Source organism: Lutra lutra, chromosome 2 (genome assembly GCF_902655055.1).
Source record: "Lutra lutra chromosome 2, mLutLut1.2, whole genome shotgun sequence".
NCBI classification, from domain to species: domain Eukaryota; kingdom Metazoa; phylum Chordata; class Mammalia; order Carnivora; family Mustelidae; genus Lutra; species Lutra lutra.
The window spans coordinates 15428078-15445917 of NC_062279.1; the positions used below are offsets into that span (position 1 = coordinate 15428078).

Below are 17840 nucleotides of genomic sequence, written 5' to 3' on the forward strand. Positions count from 1 at the left end.
CTGGGATCCCTGGATGAGTTCCCCAGCAGAACTCAATGTTCCTGCCGCCAGCAGGGGTCCTGGGCTAGTTGCAGAACTCAGAAAGCCTACGGGGACTATGAGTTTTAGATCAACCAGATTTGAGGATGCTCCTCCTCGCGGGTCAATCAGGAGTTCTGCCTAGAAGTCTTATGCCATTCTCATAATAAACACAGGCCTCAAAGTCTTCCTAACTAAACACAATTTATTTCAGGCACACTTTGCCAAAAGATGGAGCTGGTGAGGGGGAAAATCACTCAAAAAGGATGCTTGAAGGTAAAATGCCGGCAGCTAGGGGCCTGCTGCCTGTAGCCCACAGGGCCTGATGGAGTCCCCAGGACAGGATAGGCCTTGGCATCAGGTGCCCCAGGGCTGGATTTGCTGTTGGTATATTATAGGCAATTTATCAATCTTCGTTGAAAAATCAAGATTTATTCAAACTTCCTCACTTCCGTTTCCAGCATCCACTTCCTTGAGTGCCATCCCTGAACCCTGCCTTGGGCAGACATTCTGCACCCAACAGCAATCACACTCAGGACAAAAGCAGGACACATCTGGGGCAAATGAGCAGAGGGCCCTGACCTCCTACCCCATATGAGCAGGACCTTGTGTCCCATACAGACAAAGATTAGAATTGATTTTATTCTTTTTTTTTTAAAGATTTTATTTATTTATTTGACAGAGAGAGATCACAAGCAGGCAGAGAGGCAGGCAGAGAGACAGGAGGAAGCAGGCTCCCCGCTGAGCAGAGAGCCCGATACGGGACTCGATCCCAGGACTCCGAGATCATGACCTGAGCCGAAGGCAGCGGCTTAACCCACTGAGCCACCCAGGCGCCCCAGAACTGATTTTATTCTTAATAAAACTGACACTTCACAGCAACTTACATTCTGTTTATATATTACTTTATGTACTTTTAGATGTTATAGTTTATTAAAATATATTATCCGTTTATTATATTAAAATTTTCACATATGCAGTGTTGGGCATACAGTAAGCATTCAGTAAGTTAAAGTTAACTGAATTCCCTTAAAGATGTTACAGCTAGGAGCGCCTGAGTGGCTCAGTGGGTTAAAGCCTCTGCCTTCGGCTGGGGTCATGATCTCAGGGTCCTGGGCATAGGGCTCTCAGCTCAGGAGGGAGCCTCCTTCCTCCCTCTCTCTGCCTGCCTCTCTGCCTGCTTGTGATCTGTCTGTCAAATAAATAAATAAAATCTTTAAAAAAAAAAAAGATGTTACAGCTAGATACTAAAATCAGCTAGGGGCATACCCACAATGAAGATAGTGAATTAGAGAGTCTGAAGCAACTGTGAAGAAAATTCACACTAAAGCACCTTGAGCCTGAAAAGATGGAGAGAGAGAGAGAAACAGAGAAAATACATTGGCATCACTGTTATTTCCATATCATTTGGTCTCCATGGATACCATCTAACTTCTCTTCTGACAGGAAAAAATTCACTGACAATATTATATTTCACTATTAAATTCTTTGATGCTTTACATAAAAAAGCTATGCTGTGTTAATTCCTCGCCATTATCCATATACTCTCAGAAGAAGTTAATCCTTTTTGCTGCAAAGTCTGTAAGAGAAAGTCACTGTTCAGTCCTGATTTCCTGGCTTTTTCCACATTAAAAATAATGACAGGATTCTGAAAGTTAATGCCTTACACATTTGTAGATTGCTGTAACTTATATAACCTTCTTTCATACCCAGTATCTCATCTGTTCCCCAAAGCAACCCTATCAGATAGGCATTTAAGTATTATCATCACCTTCCACAGAACTACCCCCAAAAGGTAATCACCGGTTGTGTATTATCAGCTCACCAATTACAATACAATTTCCACAGAGGGTAAGGAAATTCTTCTCCTGTTCTGAGTTGAACCCGCAGAGCCTAGAACTGTGTCTGGTGCTTACTGAATATCCCAGGAATACTTATTAAATGAATAAATAAGGTCCTTCATCTGCTTTACTCCCTTTTTTGGTGTAAAGCACAAAACAGAACCATGTCCCAGATACCCCATTTAGAGTTCTGCTCTCTATCAAAAGGAAATTGAGCGAAAATGTTCTAGAAACAACAGAGCTAATATTTGATAATCATAAGAATAAAAGGACAGTGTCCCTGCAAACATGAAGCAATGGGTGCCCACCAAAAGTTAAAAATCCTACATCTCAAATGTTCCACTACTCCTTGTGAGGTTCACAGCCTTAACTCGTTTGGTTATATTCAACATCTTCCCAATAAAGGACTTCAGAAGGCAGAGGAATAGAAAAGGGAGGCCATGGTTCATAGAGCTGTTAGGACCTTAGGACAACCATTTCTTTACCATAATTTGCTTCCAGTTTAACTACAAACTCTAACTCTTGATTACCATGACATTTTTACAGGTAAGTCTGAAATATGCAAAATTATCTCCAACTTGTGAAGATCAAAAGAAAAAAGACAAGTCACTGAGAATGAAGCATATAAATGTTTAATATTAGGAAGCAATTACAAATCATCACAGAACAGAACTCCTGAATCCAAGAGGCCAAAATCTAACTTCTTACACAACAGGCTGCGTTATAAATTATAATCATTCACTAATTAGGAAATTCCGGACTTTGCCATCCATCAATCAATAGACGTTCCAAGGTTACCCCGCAGAAATGCCCGTTTAATTTCCAAATATTCCATCTCTGAAGTTTCCTTAGAAAAGATAAATTTTTCTAGGATTTTTTAGGTTTCTATTTCTACCCCCTTCCCCCTCCAAAAAAAGAAAAAAATTTTAAAAAAGGAAGGACATGGCGCTGGGAAAATTAGAGAATTCTGAATCTGTGTGCACCCCGAAGTGAAACAGGGATCCCTTCCAGGTCCTGGTCTGGGAGTGCGCATCTGCCTGACATCAAGACCACCCACCTTTCGAACTCAAGTCTGTCACCAGACCTCTGTCTGCACCTGCCCAGCGAGCACCAAAAAGTGCAGGCTCCTAAGTTCCAGTGCCATTTGCAATCGGTCTGAAAACTAATAAATGACGGCAGGCTTGACAGCAGCCTTGGCGATTCCTGAAAATCCACAACAGGAAATGTAACTATCCTCCACCCTCCCAAGCCATTCATCAAAAGCAGACCGAGTCGCAGCAACAGAGAGGCCAGTGACACAAGGCAAACGCCAGCAGTTTTCCTCCTGGAGAAAGACTTTGTGTTTTCTTATTCCGGGGAGCCCTACCCACCCGCCGCACCGGAGGGAGGAAGCTGAAGAGGGACGGAGCGGCTAAAAAATGTCCCCAAGTTCCAAACACTCCACTAAGGGGTTGCATACGAGTGAACGCCGCCCCGCTCGTGTGCGGCCACCCCGACTGCCAGTCCCAGGGGGCACATGTACAGCTGATGCCCCAGGCTTCTGCCTACAGCCCAGGACCCGGGCGCGCGCCCGGAACACCGTCTCTGCGCCCGACTCGGGCTGCCAGCCTCCTTCCCTTCTCCCCCTCTAACAGGGCAAGGGGGTAGGGCGGCAAACGTACCGAGACCTGGGGCCAAAGACAGATGCCGGCGTGTCCTGGCGAGGGGACGTAGTTACACCTAGAGGCCCCTGGAACTTGCAGCGGCTTCCCGAGCCCCTCTCGGGGGCCGGCCCCCAGGCCGGGGCACCGAGCGCTGCCTCAGGCGGGCGGGCGCCACGATTGGCCGCGGCGGGCAGCGCTCGGTGGGCGAGCCCGGCCGGCGAGCCGGAAAGGAAGTGGCGGCCACACGGCTGTGCACCAACCACGTTCGGCCGGCGGGCGAATGCCACTCGGCGCCCAGAGCGGGGTCGGAGGGCGTGGGGCGGGCACTCGCGTCCCCACCCCACCGCTGCCCGCGCCCCTGGACCCCCAGGGGACGCCCGCCCCCACGCCTGCCAGCAGGGCGCCGCTCGGTCCCCGGAGGCTCCCCGCCCCCACCTCGCCCGCTCCGTAGCCGAGGCGGGTCAGGCCCAGCGCGCCAGGCCGGCCCGGGGGCGCCTGCGGGGACCCGGCGGCGCCCGGCGCTAGGCCGCGGCCGGGGCGGATGACCCCTCCGCGCGGCGCCCTCCCGGGACGCGCCGCCGGAGCCCCTCCCCGCGCGCCTGGACAAGTGCAGTGACAAAGCCCCCGGGCCAGGCCGGACGCTGGCCGGCGGGAAGGAGGACGCGGCGTCCCTCCGGAGCGGCGCTGGCGGCAGCGGCCCAGCTCCCAGGAAGCCGGGCGTGCCGGCCAGGCCCGGCGCCCAGACCGGCTCGGAGCCCGCCCGCCGCCTCCGGCCGCTGGCACCCGACGCCCGCGGCCGCTCCCCCAGTCCCGCGGGCCGGCGAGCCCTGGGACCGCTGCGGGGCGCCCCACCAAGTTTCCTTTGGCCGCGGCGCCAGACGCCTCTCCTGGCCGGGGCGCGGGGCGCAGGCGGCGGGGCGGACGGCGGGCTCCTGCTTGTTTTCGCTGGGGCTGCCCGGAGAGAGGCGCCGCCGCCGGACACCGAGAAGGACCCGCTCCCCTCCTTCGGATCTGGTGGCGACCGCGTCTGTAAACACACACGCACGCAGACACATGCACACGACAATTTTGTTTTAAAAGGAGGCCCGACTCCGGCGGACCTGCACCCACACACACAACACCTGGGGCGCAGAATCACACAGAGCAGGTCTGTGTCCATGGAGCCACCTCTCCCCGTCTGCAAATCCAAAAGTGAAATTAAACCTCCACCAACCTCCTCCTCCTCCTCCTCCCTCTCTACCTCCTCCTCCTCCTCCTCCTTGCAGCCTCAGCAGCCCCAGTAGCAGCAGCAACAGCAGCAGAACCTGCTTCCCCTAAAATCAGATGATCCATAAGAGCTCCGACCGTTCTTCCAAAAATCGGTATTAATATTCATGAACCCCAGCATTTTCCGCCTGCAAAACACTGTGTCAAACCATCAGGACGCGCGCACACACACACACACACACACACACACATCCCCTCCAGTCCTCACAAACATGCCCTCGAGAAAAACACACACGCACAGTCACAACTATTATTTGAAAAATGTTACCTCTCGGTGTGCTTTTTCACACTACCAATACAATTCCGCAAGGTTTAAGTGTTGCTAGGGTGTGTGAAATGGAAATGAAAGCCCGTCAGTTGAATAATCGCAGGAGCAAAACTAAAAGTTACTCCCCGGCTTGCCTGAGAACAGTCCAGATCGAAAGCAAAACAAGGAGAGGAAACTGCGAAGAGCTGAGGCTGGAAATCCCCCCACCCCCCGCCCTCCTCCCTGCCTGGCTCCCTCCCTCCCTCGCCTCCCCCCTCCGCCCTCCTCCCTCCGCCCTTCCTCCCCAGTGTTTGTTTCAAGCTTGTGCAAGCGGGAGGTGGAGGCGGAGGGAGGGCGCGCGCGGCCAGGCCGGGAGGTGCGGAAGTTCGCCGCCGCCGCTCATTGGCGGGCCGCGCCGCTTTCATCATTTCTCGGAAAAGTCAATTTCATTTTCACTTCCCTACGTCGCGGCAGCAGGAGCAACAAGCGGCTGCTCGTGAGTCTGTTGTTGGCACACCGGGATGCTCCCACTAGCCGCGCACACCATCGAGGCTGGGTGGGGGGGGGGGGGGGGGAGTGAAGGGGGTGGTCCGGGAGCGACCCGGGCGCCTGCTTTGGTCCAGGCCAGAAGCTAGCGTTGATAGGAGAGGAACGCAGGTACCCGAGCCGCCATCCTCGGGGTTACCTGGAGGTTGGGAAGGAAGGAAGGGAGGGGGAGGAGGCGGAGGGCGGCGAGGGGAGCAAAGGCGGCGCTTGCCTTCCAGCTGGTGGGGCAGGTGTGAGTGGTGTTGAGCACCGCTGTTTTCAGGGGGGATGACAATTCACTCTGTGACATGCCCGCCTCCAAGGAATAAAAGGAACAATGAACTGACAAGACAGCAGTACTTCGATAGTCAGGCAAGAACTGGGCCCGCCGAGGACCGGCGACCTTAACCTTAACTGAACCGTCGTCAGGAGTTGAGGGTGTAACCATTTGGAGGGCTGCCGCCATCTCTGGCACCACCTGGCGCTCTGTTTGGGAGCGAGGGCGATGAAAAGGGGTGTCCCCCTGGTCGGTCTACAGCAGCACACGCGAGACCGAGTTATCGCCGGTGCAACAGAAGTTCCTTTACTGCAGGAGGAGGTGCTCGAGGGTGTGAGTTAATCTTACTTCCAGATGGCTTAATCGTGGCCGGTCCAGGAGAAAGGCTTCGTACTGTGATAACGTTCGTTCAGCCAGATTGAGATTTGGCCCCTTTAATTTAGTAGCTGGGCCTGCTCCGTCAAGTTGCTCGACCAAAGGCCTCGGTTTTCAATGCTGTGAAACGGGGATAAGTGATAGAACCCAAGAATACAACTACAGCACCTGTCCCTTCAGGGTGTGTGAGCTCACACCAGCACAATTCATTTGAGACCTACGGCTTTGGGGTCCTTTGCCTTAACAGTATCAATTCTCATCTAATTATACCTCTTTCTTCCCTCAACTGCAGTTTAACCAGCCTTCTCCCAACTTCTCTCTGCCACCAAGGAAGACCCTTCCTGGGAGGCCGTAGCTATTGCATGTGAACACTTCTAAAAACATAGCTCCAGCATCCCTCTTTGCCACTGAAGTATTGAATTCTGTGGATTGGAAGAAATAAAAGTCTCTCCGTGTGCGTGTGTGATGAGGAGACGGCTGAGTGTTTAGGATTCTGCTTCGTGGCTGTGATCTTGGAAACAGGTCTCACATACGCACGTTGCTTCTTCTTCCCTCTCCTGTAACACAGGAGAGTGTCTGACACAGACACTTGCTTCCTTATTTCATAGAACGTTGACCACTCCAGGCACTGAGAGTCCTTATAGACAAAGTCTGTAGGGCAGCTGTCCCCCTTTACCCACCTAGGGACACAAGTTAAAAACCCAGTAGTCATTCGTGATGTCTTCTTTCCCCCAACGTACATCCAATGGGTTGCACCCTACTGACCTGTTGATGCTAGTACATGTGGACCTGGCCCCTTCTCCATCCCCACTGCACTCCCTGTGACCAGTTAAGGCAGCTGTCGCCAACCATGCCCACCCTTGGGCTCCTCCGGGTTAGCGGCCATGCTGCTGTCCAATGCAGTAGAAAACTGACTTCAAATAAAGCATGATTCTAACCCTAACTCTGCTTCTCATAAACTGCTCTGTAACCTTCAGAATAAAGTCCATTTTTTTTATTACATATTTATTTATTTGGAGAGAGAGAGAGCGCAAGCGAGGTGGGGGGGTGCTAGAAAGGAGGCAGGCAGAGAGAGAGAATCTATGGCAGGCTCCACACCCAGTGTTCCGTCGGACACAGGGCTCCATCTCGCAACCCTGAGATCATGACCTAAGCCGAAATCAGGAGTGACTTCACCGACTGAGCCCCGCAGGCGCCCCATGAAGTCCATATTATTTAACAAAACCTATAAAATCCATTATGACCTGGCACCGAGCTACTTTTCCAGCCTCATCTCCTGCAACTGCCCCCCCACCCCGCCGCCAGCTCTCTGCTCCTCCCTTTTGTCTAATCAGCTGTCATTTCTTTCTGTAAATCACCAAGAGCCAGCCTCTTTGTTGTTTTATCCTTCACAGGGTACCCAGCACACAGACACTCAAATACTTGTGAATTAATAATCACCTGCCCTTTTTTTCTCATGAAATATTTTAGACTTTTCAGAGTATTTTATTTTTTAATATATCATAACTGATATTTATTGTACAGAATGCAGAAAATGCAGCAACGTTGGGAGAGGAAGATAAGCCACCTGAAATGTCACCAGTCAGAAATTGGGCTGTTGATATTTTTATGCATTTCTTCCTTTAATTTTCCTAAAGGGCCATTTCCAGTCCTCATTGGCACAGTCTCTCTGTATCATGTAGAAATGCCCATGGCGCTGCCCATTTTCCATGATGGCTGAGTGACTTCCCTCTGTCCTGTTCTGTTTCTTGGCCGGCTCCTCTTCTGCTGCCAGCCCCCTAAATTATGGTGTTTCCAGACATTCCATCTTAAACCCTTCCATTTTCTCATTCCACGTGCTTTCCCTTTGAGTGCTCTCGCTCAAGGCCAAAGCTTCAGATAGCTTTATTTGGTGTTAGCTCCAAAATCTGTAGCTTCTGAGGGCTGAATGCATGACCTCCTGGACGGTCCTTGGGTTCAATGAATTATGCACATCTAAAACTGAGCACATCACATCTTTCCCAACAATCTTGTATATTTGTCACCTCGCTGACCCACCCAGCAGACTGGCAGACATCCCTGACTCCTGCCCTTCCTGAGCCCCCTGGAGCTCCCGGAGGCATGGGTACTGTTTCCAATTTTTCAGGCCCCTGAACACATAAAGCATGGGATGAATTTCACTCTGTTCTTATGACCTTGATGACGTATCGCTACAGACCAAAAGTATAAATACGCCCCCCAAATCCACATGGTATTGATATACACAGTCAAGAAATATTTCTTAACCCTTTGATAAGATACATACACTCATAAATCTCTGGAAAATGGATTGATGTAGCAAAATATAATCTTTTTGAAAGTCCCTGAATAAAGTGACCTTTGCCATTCCAAAGAAATTTGACCAGACACCTTGGACTAATGCAAAACCATTGTTCAAGCAGTCTTCTGTAATGAAATGAGAGTGATCTCCTTAGTGAGGTCTGTTAATGTTTCACCTGTGGAATGGAACCTTCTAAAAGATCAGTCTGCATGCATTAGAGCTAATTTCTTTTCAAGGAAGTTGAATCAGAGCAGTGATTGGTTGGGCCTGTAGTGATTGATCTCTGTGCGGTGAAGGATTTCAACTAAGGAAGAAATTTAAAGATACATTCAAGGTTAACCTCTTTCAGATGGGTTTTTCATTTATTCTTCTAACAAGAATGGTTTGATAAACTAATCATTCAAATAGCAAATATTTATTAAATGCCCACAAACTTTTCTCAGCGCTGGGAATACAGTACTGAACCAAAACCATTGGAAATCTTGGCCTCCAGAGAAGGTTTCTTATAGTCTAGTAAATTGGCATGTTAATTTCCATTACATTGTCCCCTCCATCTATAACCACATTAAAGTTAAGAATGTGCAATACAATGGCTGGCTCACTAAAGTGTTAAGTATTTGTAGTTCTGATTAAATCAGTAGTCTCTCATCCATCGGTCAATGAATGTCCCAATCCTCTCCACCTTATCAATGATACCACTCTGTTCTGGTCACAAAGCATCTCCTTCATGGTGTTATAATTCAGGGGATTATAAAATCATAGAAAAGTATTCCACATGTGCAAGAGCAGTTGGACCAATACAGAGTCATAGACTATAGTCCTGAACTCCAGAGAATATTATTGTGAAGTCCACGTTAAATAAATATACAGTCAAGTTGGGTTTTTGTTGAGACAATAGAACTGTGATGACATTGAAAAGCACTCAGGGAAAGTTCAAGGATCAGAGGCATCAAGTTGGAGAAATTCTTTTTTTTTTTTAAGATTTTATTTATTTATTTGAAATACAGACAGATCACAAGTAGGCAGAGAGGCAGGCAGAGAGAGAGAAAGGAGGAGGAAGCAGGCTCCCCACTGAGCAGAGAGCCCAATGTGGGACTCGAACCCAGGATCCTGAGACGATGACCTGAGCCGAAGGCAGAGGCTTAACCCACTGAGCCACCCAGGTGCCCCAAGTTGAAGAAATTCTTTTTTTTTTTTTTAAAGATTTATTTTTATTTATTTATTTGACAGACAGAGATCACAAGCAAGCAGAGAGACAGGCAGAGAGAGAGGAGGAAGCAGGCTCCCTGCTGAGCAGAGAGCCCGATGCGGGGCTCGATCCCAGGACCCTGAGATCATGACCCGAGCCGAAGGCAGCGGCTTAACCCACTGAGCCACCCAGGCGCCCCACCAAGTTGAAGAAATTCTTGACTATTACCTCATGTAATGCTTTCTCCCACTTCACTAGAAACTGAAATGAGGCTCATTTTGTTGCAATTATTCTCTGAAAGTCATGAATTTAAATTGAGTGATGTATTGCCCAGTCCTTAGTAGTAAATATTAATTTTGTCCTGTTCTGATGAAGTAAGGGAAAAAATATTCTTTAAAATTGCCAGGATAGGGCACCGCACCCTGGCTGGCTTAGTTAGTGGAGGGTGTGACTCTTGATCTCGGGGGGGTTGTAAGTTCAAACCCCACATTGGGTGTGGAGATTACTTAAAAATAAAATCTTTAAAAGTAAATAAATAAAAGGAAAAAAATAGGGTGTGTGTGTGTGTGTGTGTGTGCATGAGAGAGAGAGAAAGAAGGGGAAAAGAAATTATCTTGTCTAAAAGCAAGGTTTACATTTTGAAAACTTCGTAAATCGTTTTTTGCTAAAATTTCTTTATTCCATCCCACATAGCTTTGAAATACTCATTACTTCTTCAAGGTGATAAATATAAAATAGTACTTTTATTTTTCAAGTCAGAAGGAAAAGGTGTCAAAAAAAAAAAAAAAAAGGAAAAAGCATCCATGGTTCTTTCTTGAGGTTCTTCAGAAAGAATTACTATAATAATTTCAAATATTAAAAATATTTTAAACAAGAAATAAATTTCAAGTTTTTAATGCAAACCACACAATTCACTGGATCTGGATATTTAGAGAATTTTTTTGTTGTTGTTTTTTGGTGTTTTCAAATGGCTGACTTTATTTGTTTTTAACTGATGCTTATTTTTTTATATTTTTTTATTATGTTATGTTAGTCACCATACAGTACGTCATTAGTTCTTGATGTCCTGTTCCATGATTCATTGTTTGCATATAACATCCAGTGCTCCATGCAACACATGCCCTCCTTAATACCCATCACTGGGCTCACCCATCCCCCCACCCCCCCCAACACCCTCAGTTTGTTTCTCGGAGGCCATAGTATTTCACAGTTGGTCTCCCTCTCTGATAACCCTCCCCCTTCATTTTTCCCTTCCTTCTCCTAAATTCAAATCAAAACCACATTGGGATACCACCTTACACCAATTAGAATGACCTAAATTAACAAGACAGTAAATAACATGTGTTGGAGAGTATGTGGAGAAAGGGGAACCCTCCTACACTGTTGGTGGGAATGCAAGCTGCTGCACCCACTCTGGAAAACAGTTCCGAGATTCCTTAAGAAATTAAAAATAGAGCTACCCTATGACCCTGCAATTGCACTACTGGGTATTTACCCCAGAGATACAGATGGAGTGAAAAGAAGGGGCACCTGCAACCCAGTGTTCATAGCAGCAATGTCCACAATAGCCAAACTGTGGGAAGAGCTGAGATACCCTTCAACAGAGGAAGGGATAAAGAAGACGTGGTCCATATATACAATGGAATATTATTCAGTCATCAGAAAGGATGAATACCCAACTTTTGCATCAACATGGATGGGACTGGAGGAGATTATGCTATTTAGAGAATTTTTGTTACAGCTTCCACTCTTTGTAAGTTCCTCACTTCCAGCATATGAAGTGCAATGACACTCAGCGTGTTCTCTTTCTTGCATTCTGAATGACACCCCTTTGTTCTACTTGCAAATGTTTGGAAATTTGCCAGTCAGACAGAAGAGTGTCATGAAACAAAGGATTGAGAGTATTTTTAAGTCTGACTTACTGGGAAAAACTTCACCTCCGCTAAATCCGACATGCACGTCACAGTTCACACACACACACACACACACACACACACACACACACACACACACATACCCTTGAAGGTGGTAGGAACAAGACAAGCCCCTCCTCTCCCAGAGTTTACATCCCAGTGGGGGTAATGTCAACAGACAACCCAACCAATAAAAAAGTTACATATTTGTCTTGGTGTTTTGAAGGAAATAAACAAGAGCTTTGACTGAAAATACCAGTGGATCTAGGTGGTCAAGGAAGGTTCCTCAGAGAAAATGACAGTTAAGCCAAGGCTTAAAGAACAAGAGGATAGGGGCACCTGGGTGGCTCAGTTGGGCACCTGCCTTCCTGATCCTGGGATGGAGCCCCACATCCACATCAGGCTCCCTGCTCAGCAGGGAGTCTGCTTGTCCCTTTCCCTCTGCGGCTCCCCCTGCTTGTGCTCTCTCTCTGGCTTGCTCTCAAATAAATAAATAAAATCTTAAAAAAAAAAAAAAAGAAAGAAAGAAAGAACTAGAGGATCCTGTGTTAGTTTTCTAAGGCGGCCATAACAAAGCACCACAAACCAGGCAACTTAAATAAACAGGAATGTACTGTCTCCCAGTTATGGGAGCTGATAGACCAAGATCAAGGTGTCACAAGGAAAATGTTGATTCCTTCTGAGGCTGAGGGAGGGATTAGCTCCATGCCTCCTGGCTTCTGGTGGTTTGCCAGGAGTCTTGGCCTTCTTTGCCAAAGATGATCTTTTCTGATCTCTGCCTTTATCGTTACATGGTGTTCGGGAATGTCTCTGTGTCCAAACTTCTCCTTTGTATAAGGACACCAGTTTTTGGATTAGAGGCCCACCCTACTCAGTATTGTCTCATCTTAACTAATGACATCTGCAAAGACCCGTTTCTGCATAAGATTGCATTCTGTGGTACTGAAGGTTAGGACTTCAGCATATGAATTTGGTTGGGGGGTGGAGGATGGGGAGGACACCATTTAACACATAACAAGTTCTAGTCGTGCACTAAAGTCCTGGGGCAAGGGAAAGCGTGGGGACAGAGGCCCTAAGAAGCGAAAGGATCTGGTGAATTCTGGAAAAAAATGACTGAAGATCAAGGAGTTTGGGTTTTATTCTAGGATCAATAGGAAGATTTCCATGGGTTCTGTGGTTTTAAAAGGTCATGTTACAAATTTCCTAGTTGTTGCTTTAGCACTGCAATGCAAGGATTTCTTAATTTGTTGGTTTCTCAGGAGAATTTGCAACTGTTCTTTTTTTGCCCTCTCAATTCATTATGTGTGGAATTTGCTGAGGAAATACAACATATTTATGATATTCTGAAAGTGCTGTCTTTTTTATTTTTTTGAAGATTTTATTTATTTGTCAGAGAGAGAGCATGGGCACAAGCAGGTTAGTGGTACCACTAGCCTACCACAAGCAGTCGTAGGCAAAGGGAGAAGCAGTCTTCCTGCTGAGCAAGGAGACTGACAAGGGACTAGATTCAAGGATCCTAGGATCATGAACCCGGACTGAAGGCAGATACTTAACTGAGACACCCAGGCATCCCCAGTTTTGTCTTTTTAGATTCATTTTAATTTCTCAGTTAAAATATTTATTTCCGGTTAACTTTTTCTGATTTTCATCTCCAGAAATGAAGTAAGTTTTTACTTCATTCTTTCTATCCCTAAAGAAACTTTCCTTAAAGAAGAAAGAAAACAAGAAGATATATTCAACTATAGATTCCAGGCATTTTCCTCAGACTGTTTTGAGTGAACAGTGATCATTTTCAAGAGATTGTGTCGCCACAAAAATCAATATTCATTCCAAAGTTCAATGGCTCCAAACTATTTCAGTGTTTTGATTTCTAAAAAATTTCAGATTTTTTTCTGTCAGAAACTCCTCATGTAATAAATCATTTTCACAAAACTGAATTTCTGTTGGCAGAACAATCAGCATAAGTAAGACTTCATGGTTTGCCTTGAACGTTCTGTAATTTGAAAGCAAATATTGGTTTAAACAGCCCCTCACGTATTTTCTCAACCTCAAGTTGTGGATCCTGATTTCTGTACCACTCCTCTCTTGGCAACCAAAAAAAGGTCAAGTTTTTTTCTGTTTTATGTATTGAGGTTCTGAGTAAGCTTTAATTTAGGGAAAAGGCTCTGTTGCTTTAAAAAAAAATTTTTTTTTCAATTTTAACACTAACAGCCACAAAAACTGGTTGTTAGTTTTACTTCGTGTTCAGATAATCGGAGAGAAAAAAGAAAACACAACCAACTCTAAGTGGGAAACCACTAAAGACTGAAGGAGAGAAAGGAATACAGACACCAAGTGACAGGAGGCCATTGTGAATGTCCATAGAACAGAGCCAGGCCTCTTAGAGGTACCAATGTTCTAGGCTCATCAACACTTGACTTGCTCAGGTGTTGGCTCCCATTTTTCTTTGTTTTTATTTCCCATCTTTTTTTTTTTTTTAAAGATTTTATTTATTTATTTGACAGACAGAGATCACAAGTAGGCAGAGAGGCAGGCAGAGAGAGAGAGAGAGAGAGAGAGAGAGAGAAGATGAAGCAGGCTCCCTGCGGAGCAGACAGCCCGATGTGGGGCTTGATCCCAGGACCCTGGGATCATGACCTGGGCCGAAGGCAGCAGCTTTAACCCACTGAGCCACCGAGGCGCCCCTTTATTTCCCATCTTGATGAGACCTTCTCGTGATGCAGAACAAAAGAATCGTGACCACTTGTTTTCATGTATGCAATTAAGGTTTGAACAGACATTTTTCCCTCATTGAGAAACTGGAAAAAAATGACCCCCCCGAGCCTGTCATCTTTCGTAATGCTCATGCATGTTTTACCACATATGCAATTTTCCTTTTGTTGGTATTTTTGCTTATGATGAACTTAAGTATGATAGTAGGAAATATTTATACCACACTGAGGGGAAAAGGAAAATAGAGTTTATAGGTATGGTATGACCACCCCAAAGATGTCTTATGAATAAGGCCAAATGGAACTACATCAAAACCTTAACAGTGATTGTCTCTGAGCAATGGAACTATGGATGACTTTTGTTCCTATTGAAAAGTCAATTTTCTTTGAGAATAGATTTCACTTTTATTAATGTAAAATTTTCAATACTACTATATAGGTGATTTTGGAAAAGTATTTTTTGATATATGATGTTTATATAAATTGCTTGTGAGTTTTAGCTAGTTTTTTCCATAGAACTTCAAAAAAGAAAGCACTGATGAATGTATCTTGTATTTTAGACTACATTCTTTTAAGAATTTTTAAACCTATATCTCTTTAAATTACATGGAAGATAATTTTTTTCCTACAGATAAATGCCATGGAGCTTCTCCTAATCTTTTATTTTATCAAAACATTCATCTTTTAAAACCCATTTGTGTTTTTATCCTAACAGTTCAAATAGTGACTCTCCAACAGAACATATATGAACAAGCTTATAATGTGTATCCAGATAGGTAGCTATTAATAAATGATACATCCCATGATCATTAATATTTCAATAACCTTTTGCTTTGATTCACATCATGGCTTAAATATGCTATTTGAAAGCAAATAAGAATTAAGAGAAATCCGTAACAACTAAAAGATCTTTTCTAATTATAAATTTTCGTTTCACTTATATGCAAATTTCAGTTACTATATTCTTAGCAATCAAATTCAAATTCTTAGATCTCAAACATGAATGAGGACTAAGAAAAATATCAAACTTCTATGTTAAATTTGTTCTTCCTGCATCTCGTCTTTCTGGCACTTTCATATTTAGTCATCACATTTCCTTTTCTGCTTGCTCAGTTTCCACATACAACCAGATCAGCAGAAGGGGAGGGAAAACATCTCATTTGAGGGCAGTGAAGGAAAGAATCTCTCTTTATCTATCCGTCTCTCTCCCTCTCTCCTACATGCGCGCACGCACGTGTGAGTGTGCGCGCGCGCGCACGTGTGAGTGTGCGCGCGCGCACACACACACACAGTAGAGGAGGGTTCTCTGCGTGCAAATGCTCATTTGGAATTCAGAATGTATTTTACCACAGAAATAATAAGAAACTATAATAATGTAAATAATACAGTTTACCTTCATTGTGGGTTAAAATAAGAATTTGTAGGCTGGCTTTGGAAGCCAGTTTGACGACACTACATATGGGAAATTTCCAGTCTGAAATCTTAACAGCTGTTTTCCAAGGACGTTGTTAGAGTACTTTGGATTGTGTGGGTCTGGGACTGCCTGCCCTCTGCAGTGCTGTGCTTGGCAATTTGGAAGAGAAGAGGAGGAAGGAGGCCTGGTCCCTGACCTCAAGGCATTTGCAGGTTCCACTGGGAGACAGGGCCTGCAATGAAATTGTTACTTCATCCCAGAAACAGGTTGGTGGCTCCACTCCCAGTTATCATTTTAATACATTTATTTGCCTGTTTCTTTAGCAAACAAGTTCAGTGTGTTTCTTGACTCTATATTTGCTTCTTACATAATATTTTCTAATATAAACGTTACGTGATTATACTAGAATATTACAGCAATACAGGCCTATTTTGCAGTGACAGAATTGAAAAGCACTTGAATGTCTATCGGTAACTAAATAATTGAGTAAACCGTGTTGATCTATTCTATGGGATGTTATCCACAAATGAAAGGAACAAATTAAGACTCTCTGTTGAGCTAGGAAGGAGACCAGGGTGGGTTTTTTTTTTTTAATTTTTTTGTTTTTTTATAAACATATAATGTATTATTAGCCCCAGGGGTCCAGGTCTGTGAATCACCAGGTTTACAAACTTCACAGCACTCACCATAGCACATACCCTCCCCAATATCCATAACCCCACCACCCTCTCCTTACCCCCCTCCCCCCGGGCACCCTCAGTTTGTTTTGTGACATTAAGAGTCTCTTATGGTTTGTCTCCCTCCAGATCACATCTTGTTTCATTTATTCTTTTCCTACCCTCCCAAACCCCCCATGTTGCATCTCCATTTCCTCATATCAGGGAGATCATATGATAATTGTCTTTCTCCGATTGACTTATTTCACTAAGCACAATACCCTCTAGTTCCACAGGATGTATTTTAAAGAGAAAATGACAATGCAAAGAGCTGTTCATATTATGATCTTATTTTTGCAAAGACAACAAAAAATGGTTTGAATTAAAAAAGGATACAGGTATATATACAAAGCTGTTAATATTGGACAAGTGGGTTACTAATTTTTTTAATTTATCTCTGTGTTGAGAAAAACTGATATTTAAAAAATGAAAATCTGGAAATACAGAGCAGATTTAAGAGGAAAAAGTAAAATCACTTTGATTTCTGATTTTTATTTTGTTAGGGTAGTGTGTGTATGGGAGAGAGAGAGAGAGAGAACAAGTCTGGATAATTGATTATTAATAAGTAGATTTTTCTTGGGGCGCCTGGGTGGCTCAGTGGGTTAAGCCGCTGCCTTCGGCTCAGGTCATGATCTCAGGGTCCTGGGATCGAGTCCCACATCGGGCTCTCTGCTCAGCAAGAAGCCTGCTTCCCTCTCTCTCTCTGCCTGCCTCTCCGTCTACTTGTGATCTCTCTCTGTCAAATAAATAAATAAAAAATCTTAAAAAAAAAAAAAAACTTTAAAAAAAAAAAAAGTAGATTTTTCTTGACTGTCCACTATGTTTATGTCACTTCAAGGGCCTTCTGGCAAAAGTGCTTTAATCCAAAGCCACCTGTAGACCCAGAGTGGAAACGCTTCTAAGCAGGCAGGCATTTCAGTTCCCTTTGGGATCTGCCTACTCTCCCTGTGGGAATGGCCCATCTTAGCCTGTTCTGTACATCTCTCCTACCTAAAGGGAAAAGAAGACTTTCCTAAAGTGTAAAACTGTGGGAATAAAGGGTGTTGTTCTCATACCAGTATGAGCCCTGCTCTTGTTAATGGTTCTCTGCTTCATACTGATGAATTTTCCAACATCGTCGTAAAGAACCAACATGACTTCCCACCAGGCAAGCTGGATGTACTCACAGGAAGGAAGCAAGCAGATAATGGAGTCCGGTCTGCTAACTACGTTTTAAGAAAATGCTGTATACATTTATGCTCACCATTACCTTTAAGCCCATGACACAAGTTCAGTGAGCTCTGAAAAAGGAGTAGCTTAGTCCAGTATTCTCTATATTTCTTCTGAAGAATTATTCACCAGGAGGTAGATAACCATTATATCAACATGACACTTTCATCAGTACAAAACTGAACAATTCCAGATAG

At 45.0% G+C, this 17840-nt stretch overlaps 1 protein-coding gene and 1 long non-coding RNA gene across 6 annotated transcripts in view; one reads left to right on the forward strand and one right to left on the reverse strand.

Moving 5' to 3' along the window:
- The window catches only part of IRF2 (interferon regulatory factor 2), an 83143-nt gene extending 77898 nt beyond the window's left edge, over positions 1-5245 (reverse strand). Inside the window, exons 1-2 of one of the 4 annotated variants that reach the window (XM_047714685.1) lie at positions 5037-5218; positions 4743-4906 (exon numbers count right to left, since the gene is read on the reverse strand). The gene's annotated coding sequence lies outside the window, so the exon portion shown is untranslated. Of the gene's footprint in view, positions 1-3520; positions 4048-4623; positions 4668-4742; positions 4907-5036 lie in introns of those variants that run through there. The other 3 variants (XM_047714682.1, XM_047714684.1, XM_047714683.1) reach the window with 3 other exon arrangements.
- Positions 5246-5351: 106 nt separating this feature from the next.
- On the forward strand, positions 5352-6650 carry LOC125091257 (uncharacterized). Of its 2 annotated transcripts, none has more exons than XR_007124629.1 (2): positions 5352-5511; positions 5864-6650. It is a non-coding gene; the product is annotated as an uncharacterized LOC125091257 (long non-coding RNA). The 2 variants fall into 2 exon arrangements; XR_007124630.1 differs by lacking the exon at positions 5352-5511 and adding an exon at positions 5529-5672.
- The last annotated feature ends 11190 nt before the right edge of the window (positions 6651-17840 follow it).